General features: G+C 44.9%; 1 protein-coding gene across 1 annotated transcript in view; it reads right to left on the reverse strand.

Annotated features, from left to right (window-relative positions):
• The window catches only part of MPP7 (MAGUK p55 scaffold protein 7), a 424,011-nt gene that overhangs the window by 335,084 nt on the left and 66,397 nt on the right, over positions 1-22,530 (reverse strand). Inside the window, exon 2 of the mRNA XM_077808266.1 lies at positions 9,289-9,356. The gene's annotated coding sequence lies outside the window, so the exon portion shown is untranslated. The remainder of the gene's footprint in view (positions 1-9,288; positions 9,357-22,530) is intronic.

Below are 22,530 nucleotides of genomic sequence, written 5' to 3' on the forward strand. Positions count from 1 at the left end.
TAGGCCCTGTGATGGTGTCCCCTGAATAGATATGTGGGCACAGTTGGCAACGGGCTTTATTGCAAGGATAGGTTCAATGCCCCTCTGCCATGTACATTGGTCAAACTGGACAGTCTCTACGTAAAAGAATAAATGGACACAAATCAGATGTCAAGAATTATAACATTCATAAACCAGTCGGAGAACACTTCAATCTCTCTGGTCACGCGATTACAGACATGAAAGTCGCTATTTTACAACAAAAAAATTTTTTTTTCTCCTGCTGATAATAGCTCATCTTAACTAATTAGCCTCTCACAGTTCATATGGCAACTTCCAACTTATCTGTATGTGTGTATATATATATAATCTTCTTACTATATGTTCTATTCTATGCATCCAGTGAAGTGGGCTGTAGCCCATGAAAGCTTATGCTCTAACAAATTTGTTAGTCTCTAAGGTTCCACAAGTACTCCTGTTCTTTTTGCCAATACAGACTAACACGGCTGCTACTCTGAAACTTATAAATTCTGGAGGTTGTTATGGAGCACTCCTTGGTACTCTGTGGGGGTTCTTCTCTAGCCATGGCATCTACATCATTTGGGGCACTTACAGGAGGCCTTGCAATTTCAAATGACTGTGTATTTTTGAGGTTAAATCCCTGCAGAGGTTCCAGTCATGAGACTGAAATTGGTTCCTTATTCACAGTTCTTTATTCATAGTCCACAATTCCTTATCCAAAGGCCAAAAAAAATTTTAAATCACCTTTTTAAAAAAATATAACCAATATTAGTCAATTATATATAACAACTTATATTAATAATTATTCAATTAAAAAAGCTAGCCTTTGTCTGGCTCTACATGACAAAATACTTCTCAGAATATTCCAAATTACATCCCCATGACCATCCCATGTTCTGAAATAGTTGGGACATGTCACTCCCTGAAACAAAGCTTTATTCCTGTGCTATATGCTGACATGTTGCATCCCCAATTCACTTCATCTTGTAAGTGATGCTTGAAGAAAGAACATGGTTTTGACTGGCTGTGATAAAAGTACTTCTTGGGTCACCTCAAGTGACAAGTCTGACTGTTACGAAGAGATCACTCCAGGAACTGAAGCTTTGATTCTGGGCTAAATGCTACCAGGTGTTTTACCTCTGTTTCTAGTTTCTATTTTCTTTTGTAAGTAAACATAATATGCATGTAAAAGTCATTAAAAGCAACCAATATTCAACCAGTTTCTTGCAAATCCATCTATGTTTCCACAAATTATATGGATAGTGACAAATAAAGAAGGCTATAGGAACCCTGGTTTGTTCTTAGACAAATTATGAACAGGAAAAATGGCTAAATTTACCTGCAGGCAAGCCAGGAAGCAGAGTATCCTTCAACTTCCATCTGGCAACTGGACTATAGCTACCAGAATTTCTTTTGTTGCTAACCATGATTAAAAAATGAACTGAAATGCCAAAAATCTGAAATGGCATCTGACATTTCACTCCATATTCTTTATGGAAATATGCTTATGATATGAATATGACATTACTGAGATATACTTTATGCAAGATGGGTCTTGTAATGTATCATTGGAAAGGTTATGATTTACTGAATATGATTATCCAATTTGTATACATGTATATTTCTGTATCTAAAATTAGGATTATGGACTATGTAACTATTACAACTGGGTGTGTATTGGGAAGACCTACCCACCAGACCATTAAATTTGATGAGCCATCAGGAAGGAACAAAACCATGAAAAGAAAAGGAGTACTTGTGGCACCACAGAGACAAATTTATTTGAGCAAAAGCTTTCGTGAGCTACAGCTCACTTCATTGGATGCATACTATATTATTTGAGCATAAGCTTCCGTGAGCTACAGCTCACTTCATCAGATGCAGTGATGCATCCGATAAAGTGAGCTGTAGCTCACGAAAGCTTATGCTCAAATAATATAGTATGCATCCGATGAAGTGAGCTGTAGCTCACGAAAGCTTTTGCTCAAATAAATTTGTCTCTGAGCTGCCACAAGTACTCCTTTTCTTTTTTGCGGATGCAGACTAACACGGCTGCTACTCTGAAACCTGTCAAAACCATGAAGATACTAATCTCTCTCCCTCCTGGGAGGCATCCAGGAATATAACTGTGACACTACTAAGTCAGGTGGTCTTGTCACCGAATACTAAACATTACCTGGGACTTCCTGTAACTTTTCACTGGAAGGGAAGGGGGATCAAGTTTGGGAAACAAAGGATTCCTGCCTTATGTAAATTTTATTTAAGGGTGGGGAGGAAGGCAAACAGGACTCCTCCTCTCCATGGTCTGTCTGCCCAAAAAGAAAGACTGCTAAAGCCACCTGAAAGGATGGCAGGGCGGGAGTCCAGACTGAGATAGGGGTCCAGGCTGAAAAGAAATATAACTGGAACTCTGAACCACAGAAACTTTGCAACCTGCCTAAAATAACATTTAGGGTAAGAAATTATATTTTGTAACCTGTTTCTTAAGTATATTGAGCTTAGCTTGCATACTTTGGTTCATTTGCTCAGTAATCTGCTTTTTTCTGTCTTATCTCTTATATTCACTTAAAATTCAACTTTTATAGGTGTTAAACTTATTTCTTGTTTATAACATAACCCTGTGTGTATAATTAATAATTGAATGGCGGAGGGGGTAAGAAGCTGTGCATACCTTCCTAGACATTGATGGAGAAGGCAGATTTCATAATATATCTTTGGGTCTGCACTCCAAGACCTGAGTGCTGGGACAAGTCCTTTAAACTGAGCTTTTCCAGAACGCATCTCAGTGTCTGTTTCATTTGGCATGGCCCTGCCTGTGTGTGCGCTGGAGGAACCTTAATAGTTTGGCTCCGCAAGACAGGTAAAAAGGGTGCCCAGGTTGGCATCATAGGCAGGCAGTGGTATCTTAGCACATCAGGTGGCACTCAAGGGGGGCAACCCGTCACAGCATCATTTAGAAGAGAATACTGTAGCGATTAAAACAGAGAACATCTGTGCAACAAACCAAAGCAATTCAAAAAAGCATGACAGACTTTAAAATTGTATACATATTTAAAAATTAATTAGAAAAAATGTTCATCTCTTTCTTCAGTGAACACCCAAGAGAAGCAATTTAAGACAGTTTTCCTTTTTTGTGATATTGAGCCACCTCCAGGGCTGACAAGTAGGGGAGATGGGGGGGACAATTGTACCAAGGCAGCAAGCTCAGGGGGCTCTCGAAAAGCCTGTGAAGTCTGTGTGAATAAAGTATTCGTATCTCCAGAAATAAATTTGACTGATGAATACAAGCAAAGAGACTATGAATTCAAGACTGAAGTACAAACTAAATATAAGCAAAGAAAACATTGTCAAGTTGTAATAAAAATGCAGTAAAGAAGCTAGAAAGATAAGTTTCTGTATGATTTATTTAAATATTTTCAACTTATAATGGTGCTTTTCTTGCCTTTTTCTTAGCAAATGAATGAATATCATTGAAACTGACCAATCTTCCAGACCACTTTGCAAGAGCTGCTAGGCCATTAACTCTTGACTGACCCATAGTTGCACGATGGCAGTTCTCCACACATTTGAGCACACTAAAAGATCTTATATGCTGGCTCCAGAGCCTGGTATACAGCAAAATAGGTTAAGTGCAACAATCAGGTTGGGGCAGAGGTTTCAGAGAGATTTCATGCAGTTTATTTAGTAAGTGAAATGGCAACAGTATTTTTGGGCCAATGCCTTCTTTGTGAACGTGTTTGCAAAACACCAATTCCTCTTTTATATCACCAGAGATAGTGCAATAAAGATTCAGAATGATGAAAGGCATGGAGGGTAACTTCAACCTTTTCAAGGAAAATCCATGAAAATTCAAGGTTTTGACAGATACATTATGAGTGGAGTGAACCATTTTTTGAGGCCACCTACAACAGAGACTACAATGTAAAAGAAAATACCCTCCCAGAAAAGTGTCCTTTACAGGCTTGTCTTGGTTACCTGCACCATCACCTTTGTTTTTGGATGGGTGTGTTGCCCCTGGAGAATCAATACCAAAGTTTTGCTGCAACGTGAACACGTTCATCATAAATTTCATTCCATTTCTCTCACAATTGTGCCAGTTCAGCGAGAAGTCCTCAGTGCTGTCTCTTTCAACATCAAGCATAGCATCTCCATGCTGAAGGACCAAATTCCATTCATTGATGGTGATTAGAATTTTCAGCCAAACTGAGGAAAACAGAACATCAAAAGTTAACTATATGTATATTACCAGTCCAGCAATATCACTTCTGGTTTTGGCAGTCAGGCTTAATTCAGACAACTCATTCAATGCCATCTGTAAGCCTTTCAGGTTCTTGGCAAAAGAACACAGACAATCAATACACCCAGTCCACTGCATAACTGACATTCAGTGGAATGAATCAAGACTTTCCCATTGCTATCGGACATGTGCTGAAAATACTGTGCAATGGCTGAAGGTATCCAAAGAATGCAATACAATCAATTGATGACTCAGCTGAATCAGCACAAACCAAGTTCAAAGTATTCAATCCATGTGGAGAAAAAGGTGCCCGAGGATTCTGTTGAAGTATTGCCTGACCTCCAGAGGCCTTTCCTGCCATATTGGCACAGCACCATCATAAACTTGACTACAACAGTTTGAAATCTAATCCATATTCACCATGGTGTTGTGAATCATTTCTGCTATTTCCTCAGCAGTCTTCTTGGTAAGTCTCTGAAGCACAAAAAAGCGTTCCTGAATAACAGTAGGTATTTGATGAATTTATCTGATCAACAGTGTGTGTTCCTTGTGCGAGGTGTCTGGATGCATCAGAAATTACTGAAAAGTAGTTGGCCTCTTCAGCTTCACCTCAGACTGTTTTCACACACTGCCCTGTGCATTCTTGAATAAATTAATTTTGGCTCAGGTAATGTTGCGCCTGTGTCTTTTTCACATCGTCAGCATGATCACCCAAAATCCAGTCATTCCTGGCTAACACCACAGTAACATCCAAGAAAGTGCCATTGGATTCATCACCCAGCTTGCCACTCAAGCAACAGAAAGCTAATGCTCATTCTTCAAGAAATAAAACATCTAAAATGTGTTTCAGAGAGTTTCCTTCCACTTTCCTTTTTCATTCGCAAAATTTGTCTTCAGTAGCGAGTGGATAGTTTTATCATCTTTTAATCTTCTTCTTGTATTCATCCATTTCACACACTATATTATATGTGCAGTGCTTTTTTTTTGTGGTCAGGTTTTGTTTACACAGCTGTGCATGGTAGGTGGCTGAAGCTTCCCCTCAGGTAGGCCAGCTCCCTGTCCTGCCTCTTCCACCTGCAGCCCTGCCCACCTTCCACCTCTACCGGGCCCCAGCCCCGCCCGCCATGTCCCTCTCTTCCACCCCACTCACAGGGGCAGTGAGGTTGCAATGAGCAGTGGGCTCTCGCAGGAAGGAGAGGAGGGAGGTGGGGAGTGGCACAGAGGAGGGATAGAGTGGAGGACAGGAGTGAGAAGGGACTCACGAGGCAGTGGCGGGGGCCTTGGGGAAGGGGCGGAGCAAGGAAGGGAAAGAGATGGAGCACAAGCAGGGCCACCATGGCCCAGGCATTCGGTGGCAGGTTGGCGGTGGCTGCACCAAGGGAGGCTTACCTCCCCTGGTCTATTACACCAGCCACCCATGCAGCGCTGATCTGCAGTCCACCCACTTAGCGGGACTAAGGTAGAAAGAACACCCCGAGTTGCTGCATCCTGGGGAAATGTCAATATGGAATGCAATAAACAGCATGCTACATCACTGCTATCCAGGTTCAATTTTTTCTCCATTTGAAAAGCTATAGGAAAGAAGCACACAGGGAAACTGTTTTCCTTAGGTATCCCTTTCTGGGTGGATTTTTCTTGTGCAGATATGAAGCACATATCTGTTTATGTCACCATGTTTTATAGGCACTGCACGTGAAAGAAGGTTCTTAACAGAAAAATTAAGTGATTCATGTTCATCCTTATCCTCTAAATGTTCTTCCTCCTCCTGCAGATACAGATTTCAAAGAATTACCAACATCTTTCTCTCCTTCACCATGCCCTGGTTTCCATCCAAAATATTCTAGAGTTCTTTTCCCTCTTCTTGTTCCGCTGTTTTTCTCTACTTTCCCTTTCTTTTTTTCTGTACCTGACTTGTATACACACTTCATATTTGATGGTCTGAGGGTAAGCAAAATTCAGCACAGTGTCACCAGCATCAAGGAAATTTGCCTATATCTAGGCACCAGTTTCCAAACTGTGGTTACCAATCACAGCTGCTGCAGGGACCAGGAGAGTGCGCTCTGTCCTCTCCCTCCCCTATTCTTGCAGAATGGGAGTGGGAGAGGAGGGAGCGAGCAGAAAGAGCCATACAGCTCAGGGGATATCCACTCCCTTCTCCCAGCCTGTGTGCAGGGACAACTCCTCTGCTCCCTCTTCCTCACCTCTCCCTCCCTGCAGCATGTGGTGATTGGTAAAAGGAAGTGGGGTGGGGTGGAGGAGCAGTTCAAGCTGCCACCCTAAGCCTGAGAGGGGGAGAGTGGGCTGGAGACCCCTGTGGAGCTCCAACCTCTGCCTCTGGGGGTCTGAAGAATCCCAGGAGCAGAGGTGAGGCTATACTGGCAGAATTGACAGGGGGCTGAATTGATGGGAATAGACTGATCTATTAGGGAAAAGGGGGAATTGTCAGATCTAGTTATGCATTTTTCCTAACCTATGGAACTGACAATTAAACACAGCTTCACTATCTTTTTACAACTGAGTCCATATTTCAAGAATATAGTTTTAGTGACAGTTTCTGTCTTAGATAACTATATTATTGAACCCATCTACAATAAAGCATACCCGAGGGTGAAACAGGATGGAGTGGGGTACCAGCAAACATGATGTACCAGAGCACTAAATTTGTCTTGACAGGCGTGGCCAACTCTATTTTGCCACTAAGTCACTATACAAAATAAAGACAAAGTGATGAAAAGAGCAATGTTTTATTATCTGTGTGTCTGCAGTTTAATACTATTTTGTAAATTGCTGTTTCTCATTTGTGCATGTGAAAGCTGCATAATATTTATAATCTGCTGTATTTAGTATATAACTAGCAAAGTGTTAAGTCTGTTTTCTTTTAGGTATTATTCATGATATACAACAGGGGTGACGTCAAACGTATGACCCTCTGAGCCACATCTTCAGTAGTTTCAGAGTTGGGATGTGCCTGCCAGGGCTTGGGGCTTCAGCCCGTTCCTGCTGAAGTCTCAAGCCCTGGCAGGCACACCCTGTGGGGCTGAAGCCCCGAGACTCTCCAACACACTGGGCAGAAGCCAGAGATTGCAGGTGTGTGCCTCCCCTGATTTTTCCCAGGCTTTGCTGGCCCCATCCCTGCACAGCAGCTGCTGGAGCCAGAAAGCTCAGAACTACGGCTGGCCATGGGGAGAGGCAATGGCAAACAGCTGGGAGCTGCAAAGAAAGCTGCTGCTTTTCCTGGTGCCTCTCCCCACAGGCCTAAAGCAGCCGCCCCCTCCCTTCAACTCCCAGGTGTTTTCCACTGCCTCTCCTTGTAGAGCTAAGAGCCTCAAGGAGTGGCTGCTACGGGTAAGTTGGGAGGGGGATCATGACTCAGGTTGTGGGTGGGGAGGGGGGGCACAACCTTTAACTTGTGCCCACCCAGCAGGCAACACTCATCAATAGCAGAAGCCCCTAGCCTCATCACATCGTTGCAGTGCAGAAGAGACAAGTACTGCCCCCACAGTCTGGTAGGCAGAGAATGGGCAGGGAGCCACAATTTAACTTTAAAAGAGCCGCATGTGGCTCACAAGCCATGGTTTGGCCACCTGTGGACTATATAATAATGCTGTATGAATAATATAACTTATTAAACAGTAGTTCTGTGTGTTTGAGTTCCACATGGAACTACTCCATTCAGTTTGGAATGACTCCAGTTTTAGAAGTGGAGATCAGTACAGAAAACGGTTTATTATGAAATGCAGGTAAACTTCTGTAATCTCTTTAGATAAAACTGAATTGACACACTGGCAAATCTGAAGACACAAATAGTTCTGAAACAATTCTGTAGGGACCGGCACTGTAATAAATATTTTCATACTACAGTTTTTATTATTAGTGTAATGATGGCAGACTGCAATAGGATATATTGCTGATGTTGATATAGTTGATATTTCCTTTTCTGAGGAAACTTTGTACCATAAAAATGGGAGTGTCCCCGACTATACATGTTCTACAATGACCTTAACAAGTCAGGGACTGCATCCTAACTCATGAGATAAAGCACTTGTGACACTTTAAACAAATGTTTAAGACAGAGGCGGGCAAACTACGGACCATGGGCCACATCCGGCCCACGGGACCCTCCTGCCCAGCCCCTGAGCTTCTGGCCCGGGAGGCAAGCCCCCAGCCCCTCCCCTACTCTTCCCCCTCCCGCGCAGCCTCAGCTCACTGCACCACCAGTGCAATGCTCTGAGCGGCGCAGCTGCGAGCTCCTGGGGCAGCACAACTGCACAGCCCAGCCTGATCCAGTGCTCTGTGCGGAGTGGCTGGCTCCAGCCAGGCGGCACGGCTGTAGCACCGCCAGCCACCGGTGCTCCAGGCAGCGCGGTAAGGGGCTGTGGGCAGGGAGTAAGGGGGCGGGTGTGGATAGAGGGCAGGGGAGTTCGGGGTGGTGGTCAGGGGACTGGGAGTGTGGACAGGGGTCGGGGTGGTCAGAGGGCAGGCAACAGGGGGGTTGAATGGGGGCAGTGGTTCCAGGGGGGCAGTCAGGAAGGAAGGGGGGGTGGATGGGGCAGCAGGGGGCAGTCAGGGGCAGGGGTTCCAGGGGTAGTCAGGGAACAGTGAAAAGGGGTGGTTGGAATGGTCAGGGGTCCCGGGGGGTGGGGGGAGGAGTCAGAAAGGAGGAGGGGTTGGATGGGGTGGTGGGGGGCAGTCAGGGGACAGGGAGCGGGGGGGAGGTAGATGGGGCAGGGGCCCCGGGGGGGGGCATCAAGGGGTGAGAAGTGGGGCAGATAGAGGGCAGGGGCCAGGCCACACCTGGCTGTTTGGGGAGGCACAGCCTCCCCTAACCAGCCCTCCATACAATTTCCGAAACCCGATGCGGCCCTCAGGCCAAAAAGTTTGCCAGCCCCTGGTTTAAGGCAATTAAAACAGTTGACAATTCTAATCCATACTGTTATGTTTACAGCCTTACAATAGAAATAAAGAAATTTGAATCCAATCCTGTGTTATCAGAAAGCAATGGTTCAGGAAGTACCTATCAAGTAATCATTCCATCTGGAAGATTGACTTACTCTCAGCATTCAGGATGGATTGATGATGCCACCAAGGGGGAATACGCACAAGAGTCAATCTTCTGAGCCTGAAACAAACAGAGAAAAGCCCAATACTATTGTGACATCTGTCCTACCCAGAGAGTTGATAGTACTCGCTAAACACATTTTTTTTTCTTTTCATACCAATAGATAATCTACAGAGCTCTATTTCATGTTATTTAAACCATGCTTTTTTAAGCATCGGAAAATAAAAGGATGATTTTCCTCTTCTCAAAAAAGTATGAAAACTTAGGGAAACTCTTGTTTCCTGGAGAGACTCTTTAAATTGCCTAGATTTTAAATGTATCTAAAAACCACCCAGGCCCAATTTTGTCCCATAAGACTGTAAATGTCATCACTCTGGTTAAATGCATAACTACACATCAGCTAACTGAACACTGAAATGAGGTCCAGCGGCTTCTCAGTGAAATCACTCAAGACAGGCATATAGTCAAAACATCCACAAGATGTCATATGCTTGCTTTTAACACTAGCACACATAGTAAGATATAAATCTTGACTAGAAATTTCTCATGTGAAAGCCTTCCTCCACTTGGAAAGATTTGTATTGCAAATAAATCCTCTAGGACACTTCATTTTTCACTTGTACAACTGCTCAATCCCCTGCCAAATGCAGGTAACTCCATGTTCCACTTGTGGAAAGTCAGGGGATAATTTTGAAAACACTAGAATTAGTATAGTGCACTTACAGTTGTCCAGAAACTGTTATACATTTGGCATAAAAGAGCTGAAATGCCCATCCATAAGTAGCATGTCCTGAAAGCATAGCACTGTGCATTACTTCATAGTGTCTATTACACAGTGTACTTTTATACCCATTCACATAATGTTTGTTCCAATGGATGCTTCAAGCGATTCTATCCAGCACTAGCTCATGCACCATGAGGAGCAGGAAATAGACCTAACAAATGAGATGGAGAATCAGAAGCTTCCCCTTGATCAGTTGCCAGAGTGACTCAGACAATGGATCCCCTTATTATGCTGAACACCTTAATTACCAGTGCCAAAAAAGCAATAAGCTTGATTTATCTTTTCATTTTAATTCTGCTATTCTTTCAAATTACTGAGATGCAAAGTAAAAGCAATAAGCTAATGTTTTCCATCTCCCTAGGATCCAAAGATGGGCCCAAAAGAAGTTCACACTGTTCCTAAGTGTCCAAGCCAGTCTCCCTCTCTCTCACCCACCTTTCAAAACAAAAACCAAAACAAAAAATGCTATGCAATGTGGACCCTGCACGATGTACCTCTTCTCAAGGGCTAGAGGGATAGGACAAGTGGATAATGAAGTGTGAAGTGGATCTACTTGGAGAGCACCAAAGCAGCTTTTCTGTACCTCTTAGCAAGTGAACTTATTCTATGTTCTTATTCTATGTTCTCTTTTTAAGATATAAAGAGCATGGGAAATGCTGATGAGAGAGATGGACTGCTGTGGAAACCCTTGGGTTTCTCTATACTGGCACTTTACAGCGTTGCAACTTTCTCACTCTGGGGTGTGAAAAAACACACCCCTGAGCACTGCAAGTTTCAGCGTTGTAAAGTGTCAGTGTCAACAGTGCACCAGCTCGTGGAGGTGGGTTTTTTATAGCACTGGGAGAGCGGTCTCCCAGCACTACGCCACGACTACATAGCCACATTAAAGTGCTGCCGTGGCAGCACTTTAACGTTGCTAGTGAAGACATGCCCTAAGTAAAGCAAACACATATGAGGGAGGAGGGCTTGCTTGTATGTGGCCATGCATCTGGCCTTTGATTTTTGTTCATTGTTTTCCAGATTAATCCCTTAGGGGGATTTTTTTTAAGTTCTAAATAAGGCCTTATTTTTAATTCTATTCTTGCATCCTCCTATGCTGCTCTGGACGTGAAGCAACTTAGAGCAGCAATGGAGAAAGAAATGGACAGAGCTGAAGCCACAGAATAACCTTAACTACTCTCAGAACTGCATGCGCCCAATTTGAATGGTGACCAAGCTAACGTTCTGGGCTGGCAGGAGCATTGCATTGGAAAGCCTAATTGTATTGATACAGCTCTTATACCAGTGTTGGTTCTCTGTCTGTACTGGTACTGCAACGATGCAGTGTCAATGAAAGGCAACAGTGCCTAGCCTTGCTCCAAGGAAATGCCGAATCAACAGCAATATGAACATCTATGTACACTGTAAGCAGTCTTGACATACAAAATATTTCATGTGGTAGTGAATGCAACACCAAAATTCTCTAGTATAAGACCAAATTAGGTTAGCACAGCAAATAAACCCTGCTTCTAGGAATAGAGAAGTTTTGTGGCACCAAGCTTTTCTGCTCCACATGGGAAGAAGAGGGGATCTGAAAACTACACTTCGAAGAGCTAGAATAGCAACTGGGGAAGTGAGGAAAGAGTCCTGAGATAGCTAGTGCAACCAAGGCACAGTGAGTTAAAAACAGGTGTTTGGAGATAATTTATAGGAAGTGGTGCCAGCCTGAGAAGCTGCTAATCTTCACCAAAACCAATCCCATGTTCTGATACCTGCAGAGCTCCTAAGATAAGTGTTCAACCTGCTCTGGCTCTCACAGGGGTGCTGGAACAATTTTTACAGTTGGGGTGTTGAGAGCCAAACTGTAAACCCTGTATGAAGTGATTTCCATTATAAGCCAGAGGGTGCAGCAGCAACCCCACACCTCTAGTTTCAGCACCTATGGGCTCTCACCTGGTCTGGCTCATAAACATGCAAGAGAGATGTTCCACAGCTGGAGATACCTGTCCTGTTGAGATCCTGAACTCTGCTGAAGCAGCAGCAGCTCTTCTCACAAGAAGCACTCACCCCAAAAAATCTCCTCTACTGAATGCAACTACTATCTGACCTCCCTCGACCAAGCCAGAGACCAGTCATTTACACAGCAATCTCTTTTTAAGAGGCATAGGGCAGGAACAGCACATGTACTGCAGGTCAGGACTCAGGAATAAGTTCTTGCTGCTGTGCCAGTACAAGTTGGCATGGCTGCTGCACAGAATGTGCCTGGCTGCAGCCACTGACATAAAATCCCACAATGAACTCACTGAAGCAACTTTCAAATAAAAGAAAAAAATACTCCAATAAAACAAATACAAACTGCTCCAAACAAATTATAACAGTACCTGCTATACTTCCAAAGGTCTGTTCTACAGCGAGCCTTGTGCAGAGGAAGGCTGCCCTCTCCCTGAATTATAGGGGCTCCTTTTGAGCCCACAGTTCCCAGCTGCTCCCTCCTCCTCACAGGCTAGTTACTGACTCTGGGGGCACAGGGCATTGGGTGTTTTTCAGACAAGTGGGGAGGGAGCCGAAAAGGAGGGAGAGATTAAGCACTTGAAAAGATATTGTCTAAAACTGAAACAACTCCTGAATTGCCAGGGTCAAGAGAAGAGATAGGTATCTCAGCAGATTCCAGTGACAGTGACAGCACCCTCCCCCAGGCACTCAGGAAAGAGGAGTGTGCTGGTTTTTACAAGCACAATGCTGAGGAGGAGTTGCAGCTTTCATAATGGCCTCTAGTTACTGGACATATTCTCCAGTATAGCCAGGGTTCTGTAAATTTTTTAAGACCTGCTAGAAATGCAAAAAAGTTTTAAAATGTATGTACTTTATTGCCCTTGTTTTCATATTCCAAAGTACGGGTTTCTACACTGTGCCCTTCTGAAATACCAATTACCTAAGTTTGACACTTGAATAGTATGAAGACTAGTTTCCAGAATTAGCATTATGCCCTAGAGTGCTTTATTTTTTCCATCTATACCTGTACATATGAAGCAAACTTTTATTTTAAAAAGGAACACTCATGTTCACTGTGGACTCAAATCTAAAACAAATCTAGTTTACTTTTCTCTGTATTGGCGGTTTACATATTTTCATTCTGATCAGATTGATTAGTCAATTGCATTCTCAACTCCACACCAGTGCTACAATGTTTGTCTTATGAACACAACCAGGAAACCTTAAATCAGAGTAAAAGTTTTAACTGAAATGTCAAGAACAATACAAACCAACTCTTTTATTAAAACTTAAAGTGACGAGCCTTAAATCAAGTATTGCTTTAAGACAACTTCTGGAGACTACAAACACGGTATAGTTAACCATTCTGAATAAAGGCAGGCTTTGCACAATCCTACTAGGATCATTTAGCTTATGCTAAAATTAATTCCCAAGTACAGTAAAATGGGAGATTATGTCCTGACAATTTGAGCCAACAAAACAAGCAAATGTTACTTTATTTCAGACAAGATTTCATTTATGACTAAATACTTCTACAAATACAACAAGCAACAGATAAAAAACAATGCACAAAAAGCAACACTGCAGATGACTTTATATTGCATGAACTCCAAAAATTCTAACTACTGTATTTAGTTTAAAAGTGACAATTTCTACACATAGCCAGCAAACATACCTGTTCAACCTGCTACTATATCAGTAAGTAAATCCTTCTGATAGGAGTACCTTCATTTACCAAGATAACCAGGTTAGAAGATAAAACCACAAATCTCACTAATGACATTTAAAACTTTCAGCAGTTGAGCTTTCTAAGAACTGTTGTTCTATTTGTTAAATACTGTACTACAAAATGAGCAAAGTAATTAAGAGTTTAGTGAAGTGTTCCAATAGATTTTAATCAACTATTAAAATATTTAAGTGCAAATTGGATTCAAAAAATGTAAATTTAAGATGACCACCAAGCAGATTACATGCATTTAGAGACTTGAAAAAAAACCTTCTTATTGAGGAAAGGGGTTTTTATTTTTAAATGGGCTTGTAAAATATTTGATTTTCTCTATTATCAGAATATGGTGAAGTCAGTAGATGTGTCCAAGGTGGTAAGTTTTCCAGACAGAAAAATACTTACTTACTGCTGTTCAAGTTTCCCCAAACATTTTAGAATAAATAGTGAGGAAATGAACTATTAAAGAAGTTGGTGGCTTGACCTAAGAGTAGCCTGAAATGTAGGGAGATGCTTTGTTATGACTATAAATTAAAATAAAGGTGGAATTATGTTTTCAGGAAAGAGAACATAGAAAATTAAAGTTGGGTCTGCCCGCCACCCTTTTCAACTCACAGTAAACACAATTTGTGTTCTTTGCACACAGTTGAACGAGTGAATAATCTTATTTATAAACTCCGTCAAGACTTGCCTGCTGTTTGTTTTATTAATGTCCACATATTTTATCCGTAAGGAGTTTGTTTCACAGAAGTGAAGTAAGTTATTTTTAAGCAATTCACAGAAAATACCTCATGGTACCAGTGACCTATAAATTAAAGTTAATAGGTCTCCTGAGTTTAGCTATGTAGTCTGATGTCACTCAATGATTTATTCACATCTATTACTTCTTATAAATTAATTCTCCTTAACTATTCCCAGTGGTGCCTTACATTTTAAAACAAGAAATGGCTGCAGCACTATACATAATTAAAGGAACTTCTCCCCTTACATGTTGACCCATCAAGTTAAATTTATAGTTCATACACCATGGAGAGGCAATGCAATCTAGTGGAGAAAGCACTGGACTGGAACTCAGGAGACCTGGGCTCTATTCCTGACACTACCACTGGCCTGCTGGGTTAGCTTGGGTAACTCACTTCACCTCCCAGTATCTTAAGTTTCCCCATCTGTAGAATGGGGGAAATGACACTGATCTCCTGCGTAAAGCACTTTGAGGTCTATGGATGAAAACCTGAGATATAAGAGCTAGGTATGATTATATTATGCACAAAGATTAGTGCAGTATTAAAATTACAACCATCTCCCCATATTATGGCACTCTAAAATATAAAGTATCATTTGAAATAAAAGATAAACAAGCATTCATAAAAAGAAAGTGAGATTGTATAAAATAAAATGAGCTTTGTTGTGTAGAACAGCATTTAATCTTTGTGCTAACAAAAATTCAATCTACTCAACACTAACAGGAGCATTTCCTTGTAACATCTGCCTTCTCATGTCAACGAACTGATGTTGAATTACTGGTGACATCTTGGAATCTGCTTCCTGACAAACAAGGCTTTTGTATCTGTCTGGAAATACTAATTTAATGGGCAGCTAATCAGGAATCAAAGGATGCTTCCTCGCCCTAACCTGCAAACAACCTGACAAGTGGGCCTGTTGCTCGTCCCTCCTATCTCCTCCCACCAGCCCACACTGAGAAGATTCACTCCTCCCATTCATCCACCAGCAAAAATAAAATCCAGATTTGACGACAGATTGCCTCCCATACACCAGTACCAGTCTGTTGCGTAAAAGCACCCCAGCCTTGACTGCCACTTATGTAAAGCCTATGCAGGGGCAGCCTCCTTCTCTGCACACCCCAACTCCTCAGTCAGGTGACACTCTTACTTTCCCACCACCCAGGGATCCCGGCTCAGAGAGCTCCGGGCATAAGGGCAAACAATTAAAACCAACGTCTAACAAGCTTGATCAACTCTGAAGTCGTCATGAAACAGCTCAGACACACCAGCCTTGCACAGACCCCCTTCCCAAGACATCCCCGGCCCCTCGACAGCGCTCTTCTCCCCAGGGCATCCGGCCCAGGGGCCCCCACAGACCCCCTCCGGGCATCCCCGGTCGCGAGCCCCCACCAGCCCCAGGACATCCCCGGAGCAGCCTCCCCGCCCCGTCCCCACACACGCACCTGCCCCCTCCCCCACCTGACCCGATTTGTTGGGGGCGCGCGCAGGGAGCCCCCACTCGCATCCCCAGACCCTTTGCCAGGGGTCTCAGTCCCTTTGCCAGCGCCACATTCGCAGCCCCTCCCGCCGTCACTCCCCCAGCCCAACAACCAGGGCAGCACCCAACGGCCGGCGGGGCTCGGCCTCCGGCTCTCACCTGCCCTGAGCACAGCGAGGCCTCCGCGAGAGACGCGGCTCCAGCTTCCTCTAGCTGAAAATCCCACCCCACCCAGCTACCATCCCGTCCGCCTCGCCTCGCCGCGCCTCGAACGGCTGGGGGCTGAGCCGGACAGGGCCTCCTCCCCTCAGGGGCGGGGAACGGGCGGGGGGTTGGAAGAGCGACCAGCCCCGTAACTGCCAGGGAAAGCTACTTCCTGATTGGCCGTGGAATGGCGCGAGCAGGCTCCTGCCCCGCCTACCAAAGCCAGCCATTTCATTGGCTGGGAAAGGTAACCCAAAGAGATGCTCCGATTGGCTGCCCGGAGTCACTCTATCCCGCCTACCTGCGGCCACAGGACGCCAGGTGGAAAGCAGCGTCTAAGAAAGTGGGATCAGTGCCAGTGGCTACAGGAGGGGAGAGGCCACGGGGGCGGTTTGCACCAACTCGGGAGCAGGCTTTGCTGAACCTTACTCTGGGGAAGCCTCAACTTCTCTGCTGCTGATTGTGCCCGGGAACACCAAGCGGGGCACTAAGTGCTGCTCATTGTTTCTCAGTCTCTGGGCTCTCATCTCTTGGCCTTGTAAAATTAAAGCTGTAAACCGTCATGAGATTGTGTCAGTTGGTGTTTCTTTTATCAAGGTTGTCAAATTTTATTTTGTAACTGGATAGTAGGAGATTCATATTTACTTCTTTCTGCAGCTCCTTGTTCTCAGTACTTACAGCCACCCTTAACTGCGCTTCTAGTCTAAGAAGCTATTTACAACCAGCCATATTTCACATTTAACCAGCACTTTTACAATTTAATTATTCTCTGAAGCTGAGGGGGAGCTTTGCACAATGTTTTTTTCCAAGGGCTTCTAATTTATGGAAAAAAGATTGGCTAAACACATACATAAGGTGCTGGCTCATTCCAGGGTACTTTCCCTCCACCTTAGCTGAGCTGGAGGGAAAGCTCTAGCCTAGTGGTTCTCAACCTGGGAGTTGCTTGTGGCCCGATCAGCACACAGCTGCAACCCATATGATATCTGCAGAGCCATACAGGTAGTATGTATATTGTGTGGATGTGGCCTTCATAACACATAGAGAGCTGCCTATGTGGCCCACAACGGTAAATTGGTTGAGAACCACTCCTCTAGCCAGTGGAGGGCACTCTACTACCCAGGTCAAAATCCAGCCATTAAAGGGATCTAGAATCATTGGTATGTAGGAAAAGGAGTAATATTTTGAGGTGGGAGGGGACTAGGCTCAGAGTGGAGGCTGCATGGGATCAGGAGTAGCAAGACAGAGGTAAGGCTAGGTAGCTGGCTCCCTAGGAACTGGGACTGAAAGCTGAGAGATGGGCAGAAAAACTGCCTGGTTTTTGTTTGTTTTGTTTGGAGGAGCTGAGGATGGATGGGCGCAAGCTTCCCTTCATCTAAAGGTCCCCCAGCCTAAGAGGAACTCTCAAATGAATTTGGGGGTAAGAAATGATAAAACAGGGTCAGGAGTGATGTCATAGAGTCAAAAGCAGGGAGCCCCGAACAACAACTACTGCTCCTCGAAGGCATCCAGGAAGCCATGGGACATGGTCCAGAGGAACTCTGCCCAGATGTGTGAGCTCAGGGAGAAGCAGAAATAGGCCCCACGGTCACAGAGGCTCCTGCCCATCTAGCATCCTCCTGGTATGGTGGATGGCCAACTTGGCTAGAGGTTGGAGGTTGATGAGGAGATCTCATGACTTTGTGGGGCCACAAATGGGGTGAGTGTAGATCAGAAGGTGTGGGGAAGAGTGCAGCCCGAAGAACCTAAGCAGAAGGTTCTGGAGGAGCCAGAAGAAGGGCTACAGCCTGGTGCACCTAATGTAAGTGTGCACCAGGGTCTCCCACATGCCGCAAAAGTGGCTGTTTGTTAAATCTGCCATTGGCAGGCTCGTGTCCATGTACCAATTAATATTTAACTGAATGAATGCTCTAACCACTGGGCTATTGTGAGAAAGGGCTGACCTGTCTTAGACACCTAACTCCGGGAGAGGGTTCATAGCTGTGAATCCCAAATGGAGATAGACACCTTCCTGTCACCTGGAGTTTGGCCCCTAACTCCCTTTGAGGGTCAGAGATTAGGCCACACCCCTCTCCTCAGCATTTCCTTTTGCCTGGTCTAGGCATTGCCCCACGGAGCATGCTGGCTTTGGTGTAGTCCATTTCTGGCACCTAACTTTCCTCATACATTGTATAAGAAGTCTGGGTACCTGTCTTGGGGCTGTAGTTTCCCCTGAATGGCAGAGTACTGAAAGGTAGGCATTGCAATACTGAGTCTAATCTAGCACTTAATAGGATTTTGAAAAGTACCTAAACAGGTTAGATGCCTAACTCCCATTGGTCTGAGTGGAAACTGAGCACCTAATTTGCTCAGGTTCTTGTGAAAATCACAGTAGGTGCCTATCTACATCTTTAGCCGCCTCAGTACCTTAGGGCTTGTCTACACTGACAATTAACAGCGCTGCAACTTTCTCGCTCAGGGGTGTGAAAAAACACCCCCCCTGAGAACAGCAAGTTGCAGCACTGTAAAGCACCAGTGTAAACAGTACCCCAGCGCTGGGAGCTACTCCCCTTGTGGAGGTGATTTTTTTAGAGTGCTGGGAGAGCTGTCTGCCAGCGCTGCTCTGCGACCACACAAGGCATGTTAAAGTGTTGTCACGGCAGATCTTTAGCATTGCCAGTGTAGACTAGCCCTTAGAAAATCTGGCCCTTGGTGCTCCTCCTAGTAAGAGAATGCAGGGGAAGTGAGTTATTCTGGTCTGGGGTTCTGCTGGAGTCACTCCCACAGGGACTGTGGCTTCACTTGTGGAAAAGTACAGGAACTAGCATGGAGCTGTGGGAATAGGGTTACCAGGTGTCTGGTTTTCAACCAGAATGCCCGCTCGAAAAGGGACCCTGGTGGCTCCAGTCAGCACCACTGGACGAGCTATTAAAAGTCCAGTAGGCGGTGCAGCGGGGCTAAGGCAGGCTCCCTTGCCTGCCATGGCTCCGCATGGCTCCAGGAAGCAGCGGCATGTCCCCCATCCAGCCCCTACACGTAGGGGCAGCCAGGGGGTTCCTCATGCTGCCACCCCCGCAGCTCCCATTGGCCGGGAACTGCCACCAATGAGAGCTGCAGGGGTGGTGCCTGTGAATAGGGCAGCACACAGAGCTCCCTGGCCACATCTCCACATAGGAGCTGGAGGGGGGACATGCTGCTGCTTCCAGGAGCTGCTTCAGGAGATCGCCACCTGGAGCCTGCACCCCTGGACCCCCTCCCATGCCCCAACCCCCTGCCACTGATCCCCCTCCTGCCCTCCGAACATCTCAGTCCGAGCCCGGAGCACCCTCAACCCCTCATCCCCACCCCCAGCTGGAGCCTTCATCCCACCCACTGCACCCCAACCCCTTGCCCCAGGCCTGATCCCCCTCCCATCCTCCAAACCCCCTGGTCCCAGCTCAGAGCACCGTCCTGCACCCCAAACCCCTCATCCCCAGCCCAGAGCCTGCACCCCCAGTCCGGAGCCCTCACACACACCCCGCATCTCAGCCTGGATCCCCCTCCCGCACACTGAGCCGTTCAGCACCAGCCCGGAGCCCCCTCCTGCACCCCAAATCCCTCATCCCTGGCTCCATTGCAGAGCCTGCACCTCCAGTCAGAGCCCTCACCCCCCCACACACACCCCAACCCCCAGCCTGGAGGCCCCTCCCACACCCTGAACCCCTCCTTTTTGGCCCCACCCCCGGAGCCCCCACCCCTAGCCAGAGCCCTGCCTCACCCCTTCCCACACCCCAACGTCCTGAGCCAGACCAGTGAAAATGAGCGAGTGAGTGAGGGTGGGGAGAGTGAGTGACAGAGAGGGTGGAGATGGAGTGGGTGGGGGCGGGGCCTCTAAGGCAGGACGGGGCAAGTGTGTTCGGTTTTGTGTAAGTAGAAAGTCGGCAACCCTATGTGGGAAATTCTCCTTCCACTCCAACTCACAAAGTACCTTTAAAATGACTTATGGTGGAGCTGGTGGGATTTTCTCCTTTCCCCTGGGTAGGTGAGAATTCTACCAAACCAAGGCCAAGAGCTGTATATATGGACAACACTTAGCGGTCCACAGAGCACTTGCTAGTGGCCTACAGAGAAAGCTAGCTGGTAGCATGGTGCTAAAACCTCCTCTATTTCCAGTTGCTAAATTGCGTTTAAAGATAGTTAAAAATGCATTATATATTTTCCTAATACTGTTTTTCCATGTAGGCAATTGTTGTCATTGACAGAGAGATGTTACGTGATTATAAACAGGAAGGGTAATGAATCTGAGACAGTTTCTATATTGACATGTGGTCAGTCTTATGAAAGAGTTTGAGAACTCCTACTCCAGTGTTTGTTGTTATCTGGATACATACTGTTGTAGCCCTCTTCACCTCCTGACACTGATGCTTTTGCAGCACATAACTGAGATTCTTGCATAATTGAACAGAGAGCCATATCAGGTGTCTCCCACTCTGTTCAGAGCATGCAAGCTGTATTCTTCTTCAGATTTTGGCACACAGCTTGGATCATGTTACATCTGTGAAAGATTTACACATACTGTGGAAAAGGGGGATTTCCTAGGAAACAGAGGAAGTTTTTTAAAACAAAAATATTTGACAGGTTTCAGAGTAGCAGCCGATGAAGTGAGCTGTAGCTCACGAAAGCTTATACTCAAATAAATTTGTTAGTCTCTAAGGTGCCACAAGTCCTCCTAAAAATATTTGAGGGGACAAAAGCTAAGTAAATATATTAGAGTTGTCTCTGGGCAGCAACACCCCCCCGAGCGCTGTAAGTTTCAGTGCTGTAATGTGGCAGTGTAGACAGTGCTACAGCTACTCCTGTCATGTAGATGTTTTTTTTTTTAAAATAACGCTCGCAGAGGTCTCTCCCAGTGCTGGTGCCGTGACTACACAGCCACGTTAAAGCACAGCTTACTAACAGTTTTACCTCAACTTGAAAGCAGAAGCAAGAGAGAGATCTTGGCATTCAAGGTTTCCCACAGAGCTGGTAAGAACATTTGTGTGGGATATGTGGAGTTGATTAAATGAATCTGAATAAAGATTAACATGGATGTTTTATATTATCTGCAATTGTTTGCTATCAGAATGGACAGTAGTGATGTGTAAAGTATCATAGTGACTAATTTATTTTGTATGGAGTTGTCAGCATGGTATAGATAGAGGCACAGATCCTGAGCAGTATTTCAGCCATTTTGTGCTGCACTCTCTGATGATACAGAGTGATCCTAAAGCTGGCATAGCTGACCATGGAAGGATCATCCCAGTGTAAGGATGTCCTCCAGTGGCATAGAGCTGCTGTAGCAACTCTCACTCCACTCCACCTCCCTGCTGCTGGCATAGGTGGCCTGGTTATCATGCACCTCCACACAACTAATCGCTGGCTACTATATTGCCCCCATACAGTCAGGTGGCATTGGGTATAATTTAGAGCAGTCTTGAGGCTGCTGCAACCACACTGGTACATAGAGCAGATGGAACACAAGGTCCACCTTTACACACCCACACCTCCCTCCTGCCCCACCAAAGCTTCTTGATTAAAGCCAAATGTATCCTTTATATTGATCAACATTCAGAGAATTTTAAAAGTTTAATATGATTGTTTTGGGGGAGAGAAATGCACAGCTAGAACTAAAACCAAAAGAATAAAAAAATAACATTCATAATATTTCGAAGGAAAGGTGCATGTCTTTGCTGCATACTTATGGTTATGGTATTGTCAATGTTTCCATTAAGAAACTTGGAAGTTTAGAAGAGGTGATGAGAAGTAAAATGTGAAGGTGGAATAAACAGTCATTAATAGGACTTACTCCTTGTTTCGCTGAGCTCACTGGCAGAATGAACTATTTGCTTCACAAGATAGTTAAAATGTCATTGCTTTTTTTTTTAATGTTTCTTGGCAAATTACTGTGAACTCCTATTAATGAATTAGCATGTGGCTGCAAGCCAGGAGTGTTCTTTTTTATAGGCATGATCCTGCATGTTTGTCTTATTCATTCTCTTAGAGGATAAGGAACTCTGAGAAAGAAATTTCACAATTGAAAACAGAGGAGCCACTGATGAGATTTTTGGGCAGGATATTGGGTGAGCATTTGGTGTATCTGTTGATGATAGGAGTTTGAGTGAATGAGCACCTGAGCTCTCAACTGATCTCTTGGAAGCTGACTGTCTGTATGTGAAGGGCAATTATTTAATGTTGTTGTTAATTTCAACCTATCATTTTCCTATACTCTTTCCCTTAAGTGCTATCCTAATCCTCTTCTACATCCCAGAGACAGAGTGCAGAGCACCTGTGCAATCTATCAGCTGTAGCTGTGAGCACTGCTCCTTCTACACCTCTCT

This window comes from Eretmochelys imbricata, chromosome 2 (assembly GCF_965152235.1).
Source record: "Eretmochelys imbricata isolate rEreImb1 chromosome 2, rEreImb1.hap1, whole genome shotgun sequence".
NCBI classification, from domain to species: Eukaryota; Metazoa; Chordata; order Testudines; family Cheloniidae; genus Eretmochelys; species Eretmochelys imbricata.